Source organism: Spodoptera frugiperda, chromosome 25 (genome assembly GCF_023101765.2).
Source record: "Spodoptera frugiperda isolate SF20-4 chromosome 25, AGI-APGP_CSIRO_Sfru_2.0, whole genome shotgun sequence".
NCBI lineage: Eukaryota > Metazoa > Arthropoda > Insecta > Lepidoptera > Noctuidae > Spodoptera > Spodoptera frugiperda.
In genome coordinates, this window is record NC_064236.1 from 8,762,862 (window position 1) to 8,782,961 (window position 20,100).

General features: G+C 36.0%; 1 protein-coding gene across 1 annotated transcript in view; it reads right to left on the minus strand.

Moving 5' to 3' along the window:
* The window catches only part of LOC118264837 (proton-coupled amino acid transporter-like protein pathetic), a 46,947-nt gene extending 27,076 nt beyond the window's left edge, over positions 1 to 19,871 (minus strand). Inside the window, exon 1 of the mRNA XM_035577496.2 lies at positions 19,695 to 19,871. The gene's annotated coding sequence lies outside the window, so the exon portion shown is untranslated. The remainder of the gene's footprint in view (positions 1 to 19,694) is intronic.
* Positions 19,872 to 20,100: the final 229 nt, after the last annotated feature.

Genomic DNA, 20,100 nt, shown 5'->3' on the forward strand with positions numbered 1-20,100 from the left:
AACAGCCCATAGTGTATTCGTAAATGGGTTGAGTTCTGATATAGGTGTGATGCTTCGTGTTCGTGAATTTAAAACACTATCCGAAGCAGGTAATTTTGCCATTCAGGAAGAAAAGGTTAGGAATATGAACAGCTCCAGACAGATGTTATTCAATAATGTGACCCCAACAGGATTCATTAAAAGGGCCCCACAAAATCCTAGAATTTCCCCTCGGGAAAACGTCCCATCCGAAAACGCAACCAAACCCAACGTTAAACATTGCAATTATTGCAAAAAACCGGGACACGTAATCACGGAATGCCGTAAACGGGCATATAATAATAACCTCAGACAATCACATCCGCCGCCTGTAGCAAAAGTCAACAATTTAAACTTAGAAGCGGCCGAAGTGATGGGCATGTCTTCGGAAACCGCTCTAGCGCACGTCTCGAATGCCCAAACATTCGCAACGAAATCCGATGTAACCCCAAGCATATAGATACTAAAGAGATTAGAAATGTAAGTCCTATCTCTACTAACTCCAAGAAACATAGTTCCAATAACTTAGTTCAACAGGAACAAGTGCGAAGCTCACCAGTCCATCGGGGACAATTCCGCGACGCTTGCACTCAAACCTATGAACAAGTTATAGAACCTATTACTAAATCAAAACCTAACTCTATTTCTAAATCTAAATCTAACTCTATTTCTAAATCAAATCCTAAATCTAATACTAAATCAATACCTAACTCTAATTCTAAATCAAATCATAAATCTAACTCTAAATCTAAATCTACATCACACCATCAATCCTCGAAATCTGTTACTATTTCCGCACTAAATGTGCCTCCAGAAAATCTACTACATTCCAAATTCCATATCGAAGGTGAACCTGTAACCTTACTCATCGATACAGGAGCAGCCATATCTGTGATTAATAAAGAAAAGATAGGTAGCGCACCTCTAGATCAATCGAGTATCGTATCGATAGTAGGTATATCAGGGAATCACTCTTCTATTCAAACCTTTGGCACAGCTCAAATATCTCTAGACCATTTTCCTAAATTTAAATTTCAAGTTGCCAATCTTAACATCAAAGCGGATGGTATTTTAGGTAACGACTTCATGACGAAATTCAATGTTAATATCTACGTTCAGTCGAAAACAATGCGAATCGGTGATCGGACATACAAACTCTTTTATCTCAACGAAGACACCATAGAGTCTAACGATAGCAAACAATATGTAAGCCAAAGATCCGAAACTGTAATATGTTGCTACTCAAACACAATGAAAAACGGAACGGCAATTATCGAAAAACAGATCATCCACGAAGACATTACAATCCCTAGCGCTCTTGTTAATATTAAAGACAGCAAATTCATAATAACTTGTATAAATTCTAGTAACCAGGACAAATACATTACAACTCCTATACTTAACGTAACTCCATTTGATGAACAAATCAGCTACGCGATAAACTCCATAAATGAATCCAATCGCCCTCACCAATCATCTGACAAAATAAGCGAACTCATAAGACGTGACCACCTAAACAAGGAAGAATGCGAATCTCTAGACAAAATCATTCAAGAATTCTCCGATATCTTTTATACCGATGGTGAACCACTAACATTCACAGATCATACCAAACATCCAATTCCAACAACATCAGATACACCAATAAACACAAAAACTTACCGTTTCCCTTATATTCACCAACAGGAAGTCAAATCACAAATCGACAAAATGTTAAACCAAAATATTATTCGTCCAAGTGCTTCACCATGGAGCAGCCCAATTTGGGTAGTCCCCAAAAAGTTAGACGCCTCCGGAAAACAAAAATGGAGAATCGTCATAGACTACCGTAAACTAAATGATATCACTATTGGAGATAGTTACCCCTTGCCGAACATCACGGATATTCTTGATAAATTAGGACATTCAATCTATTTCACAACTCTAGATCTTGCATCTGGGTTCCATCAAATAGAACTCGAACCCAAAGATATCCCAAAAACCGCCTTCAGCACTCCTTACGGTCATTATGAGTTTCTTAGGATGCCTTTTGGACTCAAAAACGCACCCGCTACTTTCCAACGAGCGATGGACAGCGTCCTTTACGGGCTACAAGGTGAACGATGTTTTGTTTACCTTGATGATATCGTAATATTCGCGTCCAGCTTACAAGAGCACGAACAAAAACTTAGGGAGGTTTTTAACCGTTTGAAACAACATGGCCTCAAAGTACAACCTGATAAGTGCGAGTTCCTGAGAAAAGAAGTAACATACTTAGGTCATATAATATCTAGCGAAGGTGTTAAGCCAAATCCCGATAAAGTCAAGGCAGTCAAAGAATTTCCCGTTCCTAAATCATGCAGAGACATCAAGTCATTTTTGGGTCTAGCAGGATATTATCGAAGATTCATAGCAAACTTCAGTAAAATCACAAAACCTTTAACAAGTCTCTTAAAAAAGGATGTTCCCTTTATATGGGGCACCAAGCAGCAAGAAGCCTTCGAAACCTGTAAAAATATCTTGACCTCAACTCCACTCTTACAATATCCAGATTTTAGTAAAGAATTCGTCTTAACCACCGACGCTTCCATTCACGCAATAGGAGCAATCCTTTCCCAAGGTCCGATTGGTAAAGATTTGCCGATAGCTTATGCCTCGCGAACTCTAAACAAGGCAGAATCAAATTACTCCACAATAGAACGTGAATTACTTGCAATCGTATGGGCAGTAAAACACTTCCGACCCTATCTATTTGGACGAAAATTCAAGATCGTTACTGATCACAAGCCCTTAACATGGTTATTTTCCATTAAAGATCCCGGCAGTCGTTTAGTACGTTGGAGACTAAAGCTAGAAGAATACGACTACGACATAGTCTACAAAGCAGGCAAAGCTAACACTAATGCGGACGCTCTTTCTCGTCCACCTATAATGAATTCTAATATAGTTGATCTTACACAAGACGACTCTACCCCCATAGGATCCGATGATTACCTTCAACTAAATTATGAACACTACTCATACCTCAATTCATCCGAACATCTAAGCATAAATAATTCCCGTGTAAAAATTTCATCTGATCAACTACTAGATCAGCGACATAAAAATATATATATCCCAACATCTTGCAATCATTATGATCACAATAATCTGTTCAATGAGGCTATATCATCATGTTCACAAGTAGATTCCTATTTAACGAAATCAAAGACGCTTTACGACGTAGACCAATTAATTTCAGACAAAAAACAAAACTTATATTTTTGCTATACCAGACCAAATCACTTTGACCCATGGGACAGTGAAAGTTATTTTAAATCCCTCCTATCTTGCCTTCAGAAACATAACATAACCATACTCTATGTCCCCGACCTTAAAAATGACCATACTTGTAAATTATTGCCCAACGAACAACAGCGTATTACATCGTACCTAGCTGAAATCTACAATTGCGAAATTCATATTTGTGAGAATAAAGTAAAATATCCTACTGCAGAGGAAATCCCAAGTATATTAAAAACCTATCATGACGAACCGCTCTCTGGACATCGTGGCATAGTTGAAACGCAACGTAAAATTCGGGAAGAGTATTTTTGGAAAGGAATGACTAATGATATTAAAAACTACATTGACTCTTGTCTTATATGCCAGCGTAATAAAATTCAGAGAAAAACTTTTCAAGCCCCTATGGTCATAACCTCTCAGTCAACTGAGCCTTTTGAGCGAGTTTCGATCGATCTAGTTTCTTATTCAGAAGTTAGTAATAATAACAACAAGTACGTCCTAACATTACAAGACGAATTAACTAGGTTTGTTCAAGCATATGCCATTCCCGACAAAGAAGCTGTGACAGTCGCATCACAACTAATTCAGTTTTGCCAACATTTTGGTGTGCCTAAAAGGTTTCACTCTGATCAAGGTGGAGAATTTATGAACGGTGTTATGAAGCAATTAATGAAGTTTTTGGGTTCTACCCAGACATTCAACACAGCATATCACCCACAGACAAACGGTGCCCTCGAACGTTTCCACGCCACTCTTCGTGATCACATTCGTATGTACAAGAGTCGTAACCCGAAAAATTGGGATCGAATAATCCCATTCGCGATTATGTGCCATAACACGTCTGTTAATAATTCCACCGGATACACACCTCACGAACTACTTTTCGGTTTTAAACCACGTCCATTCTACTCACTGAGAGTCATTCCTGACTATACGGCATCAGACTATTTAAAAGACTTAAATGAACGCCTTAGAGTAGCTAGAGATTCTGCTATACGAAACGTCGAAGTAATGAAAGAAAAGGCGAAAGAACGTTATGACGCACAGATAAAGAACATAGCAGATTTCTCTTTAGGTGATAAAGTTATGCTTCGAGTTCCTACACCCAATAATTTAGACCCCAAGTGGGGAGCGCCCCGAGCGATGGTTTTACTCCCAATGATATAGCGACAGGCTACTAGGAGTGACAAATAAATGTAATAGGTAGTAATAGAAATATGAACATAAATGCACTAAGCGCGGTCGTTTCGACTACGCGCGCCCGCTTGAAGGTTAATGAAAACTACTTGATTCGGAAATCGGGTAAGAATCAGTTAGTACATGCTAATCGTTTAAGACCTTTTAATGTAGATTAATAGTATTAATGTTTAATATATTAACTTTATTTTATGATGTAAATTGCCATTTTAAAATTTATTTTACCTCTTATATTTACAGGGCCTGTCGTTATACAACAGCCCAAAATGCTACCCTATCCTTTACTCAAATATTTAGTGATCCTAACTATATTTATAACTACATCATTTGTTCTATAATTAAAGTAGTTTTCTGCATACTTCTATATAAAGTATATATCCTAATTAGAGATCATATAAAAAGTAGGTTTCTTAACCGAAATAATCCTCTTGTTGCAGGGCAACTACAGGAGCCCTAGCCACTCAAACTATAATAACCAAACCCTTGCCTTCACATGCAGGTATCTTTTATAAGGAGGAAGGTGAAATCTTTGTTTCCGATGACTCTTGGAAACTTATAATCTATAAAGACCTAAGACCGCTTTTCATTTCCCACGAATCTCTGCTTAGATTATCGGACAAATTTCAGTCAATTTCTTCTCAGACTGTAAAACTCCCAATTACACAGTCGACGAAATCTTTTCTTAATATAAATCTCCGCAAAATCGAGAATCAATTATCAGAGCTAAAGTTGTACTTAGGCAAAAACTCACGTTCTAAAAGAGAATTGCTCGATGGTTTTGGTTCTGTATTGAAATGGCTGATCGGAACTCCCGACGCTAGAGACGCAAAACGTTACGACGAATGTATCGAAAAACTTGAAAAGCAGGAAATAGATCTAACCGACCTAATGCAAAAACAAATCCAAATTACCTCTTCAACTGTGAAAAATTTCAATGATACCATTTTCAAGATCTCTTTTGACGAACAAGTAATAAACGAAAATATAGATCGTCTTAATAATTTCATGAACAAAACAAATAATCTCATTTTCGATTTAAAAATTAGTGAACAAATCTCTTCTCTTGCCCTTCAAATTTTAGAACTAGTTACCAACCTAGAGAATGACATTAATGATTGCCTAACGAGCATTCTATTCGCTAAATCCAACATTGTACATCCCTCAATTATAACCCTTAATAGACTATACGAAGAATTATTGAAGTCCAATAAACTTAGAACTAACAAGCACCTAGTAACTCCTGTATCCTTAGAGAATATTCACACCTTATTAGAATCCTCTTCTCTCTCAGCATATGTTTATGCTAATCGATTGATATATATATTAGAATTCCCCTTAGTTCAAAGTAATCCGTTAACCTTGTACCATCTATACTCTATACCTATACGACATTCCAATTCCTCTATCCATACCACTATCCTCCCAGAGCATACATACCTGGCCACCGAACATAGTGGGCAATACTATGCGTCGACGAGTTCACTGGACAAATGCAACGCTTTCGCCTCAAGAAAAAGCGTCTGCAAAGACTTGGTGATCTACGATTCTTCAGCACGACCTATCTGTGAGATGGATCTACTGTCGAGCCAATCAACTAAGATCCCAGCGACTTGTACAACAACGACGTTTCCAGCCGAAATTAACACATTCCAGCCACTAGGCCAGAACAGTTGGCTCTATATCCTCAACAATAAAACGAGCTGCGTTCTCCAGTGTAACAGTGAAGTTTCCAGCTACAAATTAGAAGGCACAGGAATACTTACCCTGCCTGAATCATGCAAGTTACATACTAGTTACAGTACCCTGTCAGCCTCGCACTCTACAGAAGACAACATCACTTCTCCAATCATCATCCCCGATATCAGGAACGAAGACTGTTTTGAAGAGATGAATCTAAACGGTGCTAAATATCCCCAACTCATTCCAGTTAGCATCAACGAAATGCCACTTGATAACCTAAAAACTATAAAGTCGCATCTTGAAAAATATTCCGACGACCTACAAAAGATCAGAACTTCAAGAAACCAATCTTTTATAAGTAAACATCAATCTAACTTTTCATGGTTTTTCCTCTCCATTGGCATGACTATGCTCATATATTTCACCATCAAGATCTGCAACCGATGTCCGAATGGTTTCATACGCCGTAGAAGTCCCAACGATGGAAACGCCTGCATTCAAATCTTCAATAACTGCTTCGACAACTCTTCAAGACGCCGAACTACGCAAGTAGCCATCCCGATGAGAGACTTGGACTACACCACAGCATGCGTCACCGACGACGAAGACAACGAAGCCCCATCGTCGCCTCATACTCAAAGATCAGGCGCTAGCGCCCAATCTTTATTCTAAGGGGGGAGGTGTTACGTTGTAACCCTTCCTCAGTACTTTAGCCATATTAGTTACTTTAGATAAATAACCCATTACTTTAGTTACTTTAGATAACATATTAATCTACTATGTTTACACTCATTAGATAGTCACTAATTTACTTTGTCTACACTCATTAGATAGTTACCAATTACTTTGTCTACAGTCATTAGATATTTACTAATTTACTTTGTCCACACTTATTAGATAGTTACTAATTTACTTTGTTTACATTCATTAGATAGTTACTAATGTACTATTTGTCAATCTCACGATTATAACAATATATAAACTAGCTCATAAGAGAAAGATAGTCAGTTCATCTCCACAATTCAACCGTGTCATATATCCTTAGTGTAGTCAAAAACTCATAATATTCATTGTAATAAATAAAGTTTATTTTTAAAAACAGTTAAGTCTCTTACTGCGTAACATAGGTACCTAGTATAATATTGCATTTAAGTTAAGCCGGTAAGTACATTACGTCAACAAACACGTCTAGAGTCTTTATGACCCCTAAATAAGCAACAAGGAGAAACGTATTAATGTTCTTTTAATTTCGTAACAAAAACTTTAAATTGAATTTAAGAAACCGCTGTTTTTTGAATCTCTGTAAGGCGGTAAGCAGAGACAAGCGTATAGACTTCCATTTCGCTTTCGCCCATTTTTTTATTAATCACATTGTATCATAATTTGCCTCTAATTTCCTATTCAATTTGAATATGGAGGAAAATTTCAAAATAAATGAACGTAAATATAGTTTCCACACTCAATACTGTCCACAAAACATTACCGAAATCGCGTTATCAATGAGACAAAATAAATAATCTAGAGCTGCGATCATTTGATCGTATATCATTAGAGATATCGCAATAATACTATCCCATCAAAAACATCCTGTAAAAAACCCAAGTCTCGCAGCTCAGTCTTTCTACCGTCAAAAGTTGTGAGATCCATGTAATACCAAGTCGGTTAATCTATTTAGTGTCTACTTGAAGGACCTTCTGTCTTAAGTTATTACATAAGTTATTATCATGCCAATATTAAAAATATTTAACGTTTTAAACAAATAGATCGACTTGGACATCGCTTGATTTGATTATTAGTATGTATCACACTACACAGCACGACGGGCCAGCGACCAACAGGAACGAGAGTTTCAATCGCGTGAGGCGCGAGAGACTAAAGAATCTAATATAATATTGTAATATTCATTTTGTTTTCATGCGATGTCCAAGTCGATCTATTTGTTTAAAACGTTAAATATTTTTAATATTGGCATGATAATAACTTATGTAATAACTTAAGACAGAAGGTCCTTCAAGTAGACACTAAATAGATTAACCGACTTGGTATTACATGGATCTCACAACTTTTGACGGTAGAAAGACTGAGCTGCGAGACTTGGGTTTTTTACAGGATGTTTTTGATGGGATCTCACTTCTTTTTGTAGAGCCTTTCTTTTTGATACCATCTACTTCTAACGAATTTTGTTAAAGGTCTTATGATATTTTCTTATTTTTATATGTAGTCTTCCTCTTTTTCTTTTCCGGTACTTTTTCTCAAAGCCCACTCCCTGTCTCTATGGGCTTTTCTCGGAGGCTTTGATGCTATCTACACCTATTAAATTTATAACCACCACCAACCACCAACTGCATAAATAACTTTGTAATCCCATATATTTATATGGGATTACAAAGTTATTGATGCAGTTGGTGTATTTGGAAAACTGGACCGAAATTACAAAATATTTAAGTTTTCCCATGATTAAGACACTAAACTCTATATGTATTCCAAATATGAAGCTTCTAAGTCTGCTAGAAGTGCCTTGGACTTTTGATGATCGGTGAGTCAGTGAGTGACAAAATTTAGAAACTTTAACAAGTTGTCATTCTTAAACTACTGGTTCAAATTGACTGAAATTTTAAATATTCCGTGTTTATACAATGCCGGATTAGTTACTGAAGATTCAGGTTTCTTGCTTTATCCACAACCGAATTATAGGGGGTCGAAAAAGGCCCGAATTGCTTCGAGAAAAGGATGGTACGGCCGTGCCGCTTTTTTTTGCTCGACTTGGCGGGGGCACTGCCGTGCCCCCAGAACTTTTATTGTACCTTTCGTTATTTTTATTAAAAAAAATCACACTTGCCACTTTCATGTGCTATCTTATCATGCCTGTGTACCTATATATGTGTATATAATATACACATAATAATAATAATTCAGCAACACAGTCACTGAGTCACAAGTGAGAATAGAGGAATTTTGTTTTATTCTAATTTCAACGTAAACGTGGGTTTTTTTATTGTTTCAAGTCTAACCTAATAAATGGATTTACTTGCTATACAAAGATTCTCGTATGATCTTTTTTAACATACATAACTTCACACCTGTCTCCTATGGGGGGTAGCAAGAGACTATGGAACGCCAATTGCTATGATTTCCATATGCCTATTTTGCTTCATCGGCAGTCATCAGTCTATTATTGCAAGCTCGTCAATTAAAGTATTCACTGCCGAAAGAAAACTGTTGAAGGCAAATCCTCCACTAAGTATCGGTCACCAGTGACTGACGTGGCTGTTAACGTGTTAAGGGTATTTTTAATTTGGCCTTTCTTTAATATATCAAATATTGTTATGTAAGTGAAACAAGTATAATAGGACATTTTTGGTCCGTAAACATTACCTATTTGGTACTAGGTCAATGGCCAATGATACAATGAGCTAATCTATTGTTTTCAATTAAATACTAACCGTTGGTATAAACTATAAAGCGAGTAGTACATAATATATTATGCAATGCAAGTTTGTCATTACTTATTACATAATGTTAATATTAAAACATATTGCTCATATCAAAATTATAACAAAAGTTTTTAACCCAGGACTACCTATAAGTGTTTTTTTATGCACCAGAGATGTTGCGTTGCTGTGGATGCGTTTGGCTTCCACCAAACATATTCATAGGGACATAATTAGCTTAGTACTAGTGGAAACGGACTCATCTAAGCTATGTTTTTTTTATATGGAAAGATGCGTACTATGGATGGCTTCCGTACTATCGATGCATTTCAGGTTCCCAGGTGATTACCATGGTGACTAAGGATGAAAATGTGTAAAAAGAAAAATGTATGTAGCATGTACGTAAGTATGTCTTATATACTGAAACACGTGAGTTCTATTGATCTCAGTCTATGTACAAACGTCTCGCAGTTATTTACATAACTAATAGTTTAGTAAACCGGTTATGTGATCACGTGAACGCTAAATATAGGTACGTGTGATAAGTAATAATATTTTCTAATACATTTTTTTTTGAGGGGGGAAAATCATCCGATGTCTTCTACCGCCTTGGGCGAGGCGAGAGGGAGTGTCAGACTCTTACTGACTAAAAACCATCCCTTTTCCTACTCCTGGTTTTCGAGCCGGAGCCCCAGTAAAGCCGCTAGGTAGTCCGCAGCTCCGGATCATTTTCTAATACATAGTGTTTCATGTAGACTGAAATAGTACCGATATTGCTGAGCTATTCTCTTTATCATAGTTTGATAAAACTGTATGACATTCAAACAGGACCTAACCAGATATTTATTAATTTAGGAACGATACGGTACTGTACTTGTTTTGTGATGACATTTAACATTTTTTGCAAGTCATCACGCTAGCATGACAGAGCTGTTGGTTATCTAATTATCTGAGCTCCAAGTGTCATAATCTGCTAATCTATGTAACATACCAACATATTTTCGCTGTTTCTCCGCATATTAAATTAGAATAATACAACAGTGAAGAATTAAACAGCAGTTTGTATAAGGTAGATAAGCATGTGCAAGCATCGTACGTATCGCCCGCAACGGATTTTAGTTTGTCTTGTATAGAAAATCATACATCCGCATCGTACGGACCGCTTCATCGGCAATGCCTACGTGCGATGCGTACCGATAACGTCATACGGAATGCGTACGATGCATGCGATGCGTACGATGCGGATCTGTAGACGCTTACTTTTATACACCAACAAAAAGCAGATTGACATTTTTCTTAATTGACTATTGAAAAACCAAGAAGTGCCAGATATAAGTTGTTTTTCAATGACGTTTCGACACGTGTAAATGCAAATAAAAAAGTAAACGAACCCGATACAGTAATGTTTATAATTGATTAACATTTTAAATAAACAAGAATTCTTAAGTGTTTTGCCCTGAAGACGTTTACTTACATACAAACAGTGAAATAATTATGTAAGTAGAAGTATTTTTTATCTTCTTTAGTAACTAACTAGTGGTTAAAAACTATTATCAATTATTATTCCCATTAAATTAATTGTACCTAATTACACGATACGACGAAAATTAATAAGTTTGATTGATAAGTATAGACGAAAAAATTTACCAATTTGAATTAAAAAAAAGCCCTTGAACAAACAAAGAAACACAGAAAGATGGAAAGGCAAACGTTTATATAAATATTCCAAAAACATTTGTAATCTATTCCTTTTATAATTAACCTCCAAAATTTCACACATTTGAAGGTTGTAAAGTCCTTGCATGATTCGAATGATTATAATCGATGACTTGTAAATCGATAATAATTATTCGTTTCTAAATGTCCCCAGATGTTAAACACGTGAGTTTGCTACCTATTCGATGGTCTATTGTTGACTTCCGTACTGAACTGGTTGCTTTAATTTATGCTTATTATAGAATAATTGTTAATGGCAGCTATTTCTTGACATCCTCATTAGCCTATCTATCAATCAATAAACAAACCACCCAATTTGATATTTCTCATAAATGGAGATTGTTGCCGAACTTTCATATCCGGATTAAGGTAAGGTCTACAAGCCCGCATCGTACGCACCGCACGCAACGGATTTTAGTTTGTCTTCTATAGAAACTCATACAACTGTGTTCACTGATCCGCATCGTACGGACCGCATCATCGGCAATGCCTACATGCGACGCGTACTGATGACGTCATACGGAATGCGTGCGATGCCTACGATGCGGGTCTCTGGACGCTTACCTTAAGGGTAAATTAAACGTTAAAAGAAAGTTTCTCTTCTCCTTAACCACAGTGGCATTAGTTACACACCTTAAACATATTGTTTTCACTTCAAAAGTATTATTCTCCTACGTATCTTCGTACAAATATTTTGATGTGTATAGACATTTACAGTCCACGTTATTATAAACTTAAATAAAGCGATAACGACTGTTTGTATTGTCCAAAGGCATTGACCGTGTTAAAAGCCTATTGTTGAGACAGGATCAAACTAAGAGACCACTTCAATGCACTTCACCACAATAGTCTTATCTAATTAAGTGTTTACACTTGAAGAATTAGTAAATAGTAATTAATAGTAAACGTTTAGGGGTGAATGGATCCAGTAACAACATCGAGAGTTTAATCTAGTGTAAGTTCTTGTAGATTATGTCAAAGAAGGCAACCCTAGTTTTTGAGCAATTGGTGTTGGGTGCGAGTCGTGGAGGACTATTGATTAGCAATCTAAAGGGCAATCCCTTTGCTCACAGAAAATGCTCTAGGCATTGTTAGAACTTCACCTTACTTAGCCTTCTTTTGTATCAAAATAGTAGTATGACCTTATGTTTAAAAATTTCTGTCATAATCTGCTTTATGGATGTTAAATTCCCCAATACTTGTTTCTAAAGAAAACTGTGTTCTTGTGTAACTGTTTTGTAAGAAAACTGTGTTGTATATTGTAGGTGTAGGGTTGTATACGCCCTACACCTACAATACCGATCTATTTCAGACAAAATTGCTTTTGTTTTCCTGAAACAAAAGTTGTTCTACGAAACAATTGTCTCATAATTTCTCTGCTTTATTTGATATTCATGGCACTGCAGGTAAGAGTGTACTCTTATTAGGTCACTGCAAGCAATTTATGAGTCCACTGTAGTTAACTAATGGCAAGTGTTCGTTTGTACTGCAATTTGTGGATCGATCGGACAGAATTCTGAAAATTCCACGTGTTTGACAGCACCAAGCTTTTATTTTGTTCCATAGAAATGTAAATTATTGTTTCAAACTGTAGGTCTACTATGCCAACAATGAGCCTAGGACAATGTAACTTATCAACGACTTTCTATCTGACTTTGGTAGAAAAAATCTAGAAAAAAATTGCAAGAGCACTAGAAATTTGGCGTCTAAAGACTGTGTTATTATTGAGTAAGTATTTTAGCTCGGCAAATATATTTGAAATCCGTCATATCTGCCTACGATTCGTAATGTGGGTCAGTCTGTCTGTCGCGAGTCGCGGCATGTCACGAGCAATTAGCAAAGGGACATTTTTCAATATCATTCGCCAGGGTGTCGCTTTTTTGAAGACGGCTTTAAGAAAGGTATCTTACTTGAGTTTCTGTTTGATTATCCTACTAGTAAATTAGATGAGTTTGCTATTTTTTTACGAAAGACAGATTTGGATGAAATTTGGTACAGGTAAAGTAATATTTTGATGCAAATTGAGGAAGAAGACTATCGTCTTGTAGTAATTAGAGTTTGCCTGGAATAACATGATGCGACAATTTTTATGTCGGAGATATGGGCAAAGGCGCTGACAGGAGAAAGTTATTAAATAAACCTATGTATGTATGTATCTATGTAACGTTTTGAGGTTAAAATACGAGTAGATGCTTTCGCCAACACATACAATCAATTACTTTATGTATCTATTGTTATCATATCAGTAAATACCTTTATTGAAACTTTATTAATCGTTCGTTCAGATAGAATTATTTACTTATTATGGATACATTGTACACACATATGTGCAAACGGGTCGTTTACTTTTTTTCTATGTACTTATTATAATAATGGAATTATGTCAGTGGCGTAATACCTGTGTCTGTGTGAGTGTCTCGTGTGTAGTTTTTGCTCATTACGTTATTAAAACCATATGTTCGAGGTATTGATGTTCATAGTACATATGTATACACTGAATGTATATGCTAAACCGAAGTGACTATTGTTTTTTCTTTTAATTAATAAGGGGTTCTATAATAAGGGGTTTACCCTTAATATTTTTAAATCAGTGTCTTGTGTATTCATTAATTGGTGTGCGACTGTGCGATATCCATGTAGATACTAAAAATAATGTTTTTTTAGGGACCTATACTTTTAAAGGATGGTGTAAAACAGGGATATTTTATCTAAAATCTTACCGGTGTTTATTTAAATAGTTCATTGTATAGGATACCTAGTAGATTGGAAATAGTTACTCCTCGGTTTCACAACGCTCAGCATATCTCATAGTCAGTAACGCAAGAAATTGTGATAATGTGGGTGAACGATTGGTCACGGCTAACTTACCTTTAATGCACACTAATATGTTATAACTTATAGATGAATCTAACATACTAAACTAAGTGAAAATTCTTCCTATATTCATAACAAATTATCCCGCCGTTCTTCGTTCCCGTGTAATAAAAGTAAGCTATGTGTTTTAAGCAAATTTCATACCGGTTCCTTCAACAGTTTTGACGTGAAAGAGTAACAAACACACATACACACTCAAAATCTTTCGCATTTATAATATTAGCAGAATATTTTAAAAATAACTATCGAGAGACATATCAAATTATCTAAAAATCAAGGATTACTTACGTACATTAGAGAAAAGCTCTACTAGTTTCGAGTTACAGAGGGACTCTCCATTATGAACAGCAGCATCCGCGCAAGACGCGGCGACGTCACTTTAACCTACATTAAACCATGATTTTTAGTTAATTTAGTAGGATTCAATGAAAGACTGAAAATCCGAAAGACTGAGATCATTTTTACAACAAATATCTTAATTTTTGTCCAATAATATTTGCAAACGCATTTACTGGTTAACCATACCCTGCACTGCCCCGCAGTGTCAGTAAACAGTACTTTTTGTTGGCCAACCTTTCTTGGAACCTGCAATGTACTTGCTTACAAGTTACAACGCTGCAGTCAATGTATTTTTTATTGTAAAGAATGCAGGTAGCAGCGTAGGGTCAAATTTAGGGTTGAGCTTTTGGCGGCCCCTTTCTTTTTTAACATAACGTTCGTATAATTCGTTCCTGTAAGCATATTTAACGGTTATTGTAAACTAAAATACCATAGCTTGTGTTAATAGTAAAATATTACCACGCCAATGAATTTATATTTAAGATTTTTTATTCAGTGCGGAGATAGCGTGTAAAATGTGATTTATACGAGTACTACAATCCACTTAAAGGGCATGTCGGAACCAGGAAAGAATTCAATAACAATTTTCTTATAAAAAAAAGATAAGGACTTGAACTTGGCCTGCTTTTTCGATAATGTGTAAGTACTTCAATAATAAGGTAAACTTACAAACAACCGTGATATTGCGGAAAAATGTCACGCTTTAATAAAAAACATGTGCATTAAAAAAAAATCAATGTCATCACCGATATTAAGTTTTGAAATCAATAAAAAAGATTACCTACGCTACGTATGCACGATGACATCAACCTGTCGATTATCATATCATATCGAGTTTTTGTTTGCATATGATTACATTGCACTTCCTCATACCCCTGATAGCCTGGTACTAGGTACCCTAGTACTTAGTACTTACTGCAGTTGGACTTGCACGTGCATCGAACCGTATTGGGCACATATCAATCAATCATATTGGTTTGTATTGATATTGATTCGATGGTTAATATGGTAGGCATTTTGTCCTACTCACTTATATTATACTACTACTTAGGTACCGTAGTTATATAGCTTGATTTTACTGTTATATTGAGACTTTTAGAACAAATATCATTTTTTTTTCTAAGTCTAGATTCTTTTTAGGGGTCTTTTAGTAGTAAATGCGTCACAACGTTAAAAATTTAAATGTTAACAGAAACATACATATTTTATATCGTTTGGTATGAAAAAAACTTAACAATCCTTTTTCAGTTAGACTAATACTGTTCGTTAGTCTCGCTAAAACTCGAGAACGGCTCGATCGATTCGAAAAATGTTGGTCTTAAATTATTTCTGGAAATCCAGAGACGGTTTAAAAACGAAGTTTGCTGGGCCATTTAGATTTATAATAATTTAATTAATGTGCTAAAAATTAAGTGTTGCCTAGTTTAGTTCCTATCCAAGCTAAATGGGTTTAGGCAAAGATGCAAATATGTAATGCAGAGATACATAATACATAGCTCAAAATTATGTTTTCTAAAAGGCCAGACGATTGCAAGTATATTACCGTGCCAACATTCCGTTTAGTCACAACTGGTCACAACTCAGTTTACACACTTGATCTCATGTTCCAAAACGGGTGGGTGGTCTCCGACCATATTAGGTGAACCATTTTACCAACAACTTCGAGATTTATTTGAACACATTCCATCTGTTTTTGGACATGGTCTACGCAGACTAAAAGCCAAAGTTACTAGACAACCATAGTAGTAATTTTCCTTTCTATAACTATGTAAAAATCTATTGCTGTTCTAGATAAAACAAAAACAATTTTGTATATCATTTAAACAGGCGGTACGATGTTTGCCAGGTCAGCTAGTTATTAAAACTTATTAATTCCAGCTGTACCTAGGTAAATGTAGTTGGTAGTGGTACGTACAATAAATAAATTTTTATTCTGTTACGTGTTTTTTAAAAATTGTTATGCGATATAGTCAGTAAATGTCAACACTACAAGTGGGTGGGACGCCCACTTTTAAGTCTACATCACAGACCTAGCTCTAAGTGGGCGTCATGGTTACACTATGTAAGTACCTATATACTTTATTCGATTACGATATCGTTAGAGAACAATATAATAAGAACTTTCCTTACGAAAGACAGGATATAGGATTAGGTTATTACCTAATCCTATATCCTGTCTTTCTCTCATTGCCATTTACTGGTCTCAATTCCAAACTCCGTGTTCAAGACTGACTGCCGTACTAAAAGTCATTTAATGTTTACTTAACCCAGTCCGTAGCAATTGCTTTCAGAATAAAATCATTACTAAGGAATAGTATAACGTAATCATTAAATGTCTCTCAGAGAAAATCGCACTTCTAAAAATCGATTTAACTTCACAGACTTTCAGTTTCAGTAAAGAGTTACTGAAAGTGCTTAAGCAGTTAGTCTTCTTAGTAATGTGATGACTTCACGCAAAGGTACAAACAATATTTATTTTAGGATTTGTGACTAATGTTTATGGCCACAAACTATTCAGTCTGGATTAGGTATTAACCTCTTTGGTAGTAGATGTGCTTATAATAAATAGTTATGCATATAGAGGAAAGTGTATCCGTACTTATACTTACTTACTTTAATATTTTATGTATAAATATTGTATAGGTAATGTATAAATGGGAAAGTGTGTTTTTCAATTTGTCCGTTCTTCACATCGCATAGGAGCTAATTTATATATGGTTTTTGTGTGAAGTTAGTTAGGGGGCTGGAGAATGACATAGTTTAATTTTGATCTCTTTCTAACACTCCGATTTTATGAAATAGAGGTTGGAGATTTGTATGAAAACATTCCGCGATTTTCAAGATAGAAAGCTATGAATTGGACTATTGTGTGACTAACAAAAAAAATTTGCCACCAACCTCTTAAAAAGCGCGTGAGACGCATTAATGCAAGTTAATTTTGTGTATTTCGTAAAACAAAATGGTTAATCGATTTAATATTTTACCAGTTAGTGTACAAAGGAGGATCTATTCTCACATTGCACACATTTTTAGCAACACTGCACATTTTGTTTAATTGATTTGCGTGCGTTACAGTTGTACGAACGAGTATATTGTTATTAACCACATTCAGACCGGATTCAACCAAATGATAAATGTAACCAGTATCTAATATAATTAATTTCCAGATCGTCTATTTCAAGCAAATAATCACATTAATTAATAACAGTATAGCTTGCGAGACAGACGTAATTTATAATTATTTCTAAACGGACATAAAATTAATTATAATTACCAATATTAGATATATTATACTTATTGCGAATAATATCGTGCAACAATTATGTGTATGCTTGAAAAAAAAAATGGAGTATGCATTAAAAATACATGTTCGTAAGTAATAAAATCAACCGTTAATAGTAAGTTAAGTACGTATATGTAACAGTATAGACAAGTAACTCGACGTGAATTAATTGCTTTGTATAAAAACTTAACGTGGTGTGAGTAACACCGTTACACCTACATACAATAGTTTATTTTTGATAACCACTTCTATCCGGCGCAATCTGGTTTTGTTAGCTCGGCTGAAAAGTAGAGAAATGAAAGTATATACGCCATGACAGGTAATCACTGACCGAGTAGGTATTGTGCCAAGAAGCAATGACCTCGGCAAGCCTGTACTACGAGTATGTATGTGCAAAACTCTGCGTTCTTGGTACAGACATCACGTCACCATACTCTAATCTGTCTCACATTAATTGATTTTCGACTTTAACACAGGATAATTAAGTCTGCTAATAGTAAATTAACAGATTGGTATAGGTTGACCTGCTGATCTATACGTTCACATTTGTCTTATAGTGACGCGATGTGTACCGTATTTAAAAAGTTAAGAGTAACCTAGTGCTGTAGGTACAAAGTAAATATTACAACGTCGTCGTTCACCGATAAACATTTCTTGCTACGTGGCTATTTTATTATAGAAACAAATACTATTGTTGCCTTTAAATATTTATAGAATTATAGTACTTGAGTAATCATCTGTTCAATTACAACTTTTAATGTTTGAAGGTAGCATGATAGGGATACACCAAACAATGAATTTTTATGTAAAACTTACTCACTCATTAGTGAAAATATGGCCGAATATTTAAAATACGCACGCACACGTGTTTTTATTTTATGAAATATAACAAAATAAATATGGCAAAGGTTGTGATATTATTTGAAAGCAAGAGTGGAATAGTAAGTCGATGTGCACAGCTGTTCAAACGACTGGTTTCGACTGCTGCGCGACATTAGGTGACATTTTAATTATTACGACTGCTGACGTCTTTACCCAACGTGGTGTGTTAAGCAAATGCAAATACGATGCCGTACTTCAGAATATCTTATATTTTGCATATAAAAATTCAGTGCAATTGCATCGATCGTTTCGAATAATACTGTACAGAATTTACAATGAAGGTGATGATTTATAGTTTAAAATTCTCTGTCTAGATTTTGCAAGGTGGGGGATAGAGTTATGTAAAATAAATAGGTTTATAGTATTAATGTCAAGGAGCAGGCAGCTGCAAGTAAGCTCGTAAACGTGCATATATTTATGTAGTGACGGCGGTGGGCCGCGGAACTGCAGACAGATGTAGCGGCGCGCGCGCCGGCCGGCCGGGCTCCACACGTTGTCAACCGGTTGTCTGCACTTCCACACTCCGAATGTCAAGTTAGCGTCAAGCGTCAATGAAGTTCTATCCTACCAACAATCCACGTTCCCGCCTTTTGTGAAACATTGTCCCGAATATTGACAAAATGATTTAGCAGATAAGAATTTAGTGCAGATAACGTTGTGAACACAGCGTTTTTGACGTATCCATTTATTTACATTTTGACGTGTAGTGAGTAAATTATCGCAATATTTGTTGATACTTGTTCATTAATAGTTACAACAATTTTAGAGTAAAAATATTCGGTGCAACGTGCAACCAGCTCGTACACTAAATTCCGATTTATTAAAAGAAAAACTAAATTTAAAACTGTTGTAGTAAACTACTAATAAATGTCTGAACATCCATATGTGACGGTAGAAAAGCTCTAGTATATTTTACTACAATCCTAAGTTAATAAAAATTGCGTGAATACACCAAAGCGTCGCGTTACATTTAACTGAATAATACAAGGTGTGAAGCAGTCGACACTTACCTCTGTATATCAGCTACCGCCGGCTGCCGAGCAACGGGTTATAGGTTATAGCGGAATATCTGAAGCACTGGGCCACGTGCTTATATTTAGCGAGCGGAACGCGACCGACCGACTCGCGAGTTAAAATCAGAATGAACCGAAGAACGATGCCAGACCAAACGTACGCATGGCGTGCCGCACAGGCAAGCGAGACCGATTGTTGCGTCATAGCGCACCGGGGAACGTCGGCTCTTCTTGCTCGAATAATGTGAGCCTCGGCGCCCACGGACCAGCCGCGCCAACCCAGCCGAAAGCCGGCGCCTTGCTCTGTCGCGTGGCGCCCTCTAACACTATCGTCTTTTAATTCGTTTGCGTGTAACACGCGTATTCAACATTTACGTAGAAATGTTGTAACTAGTTTCAATGT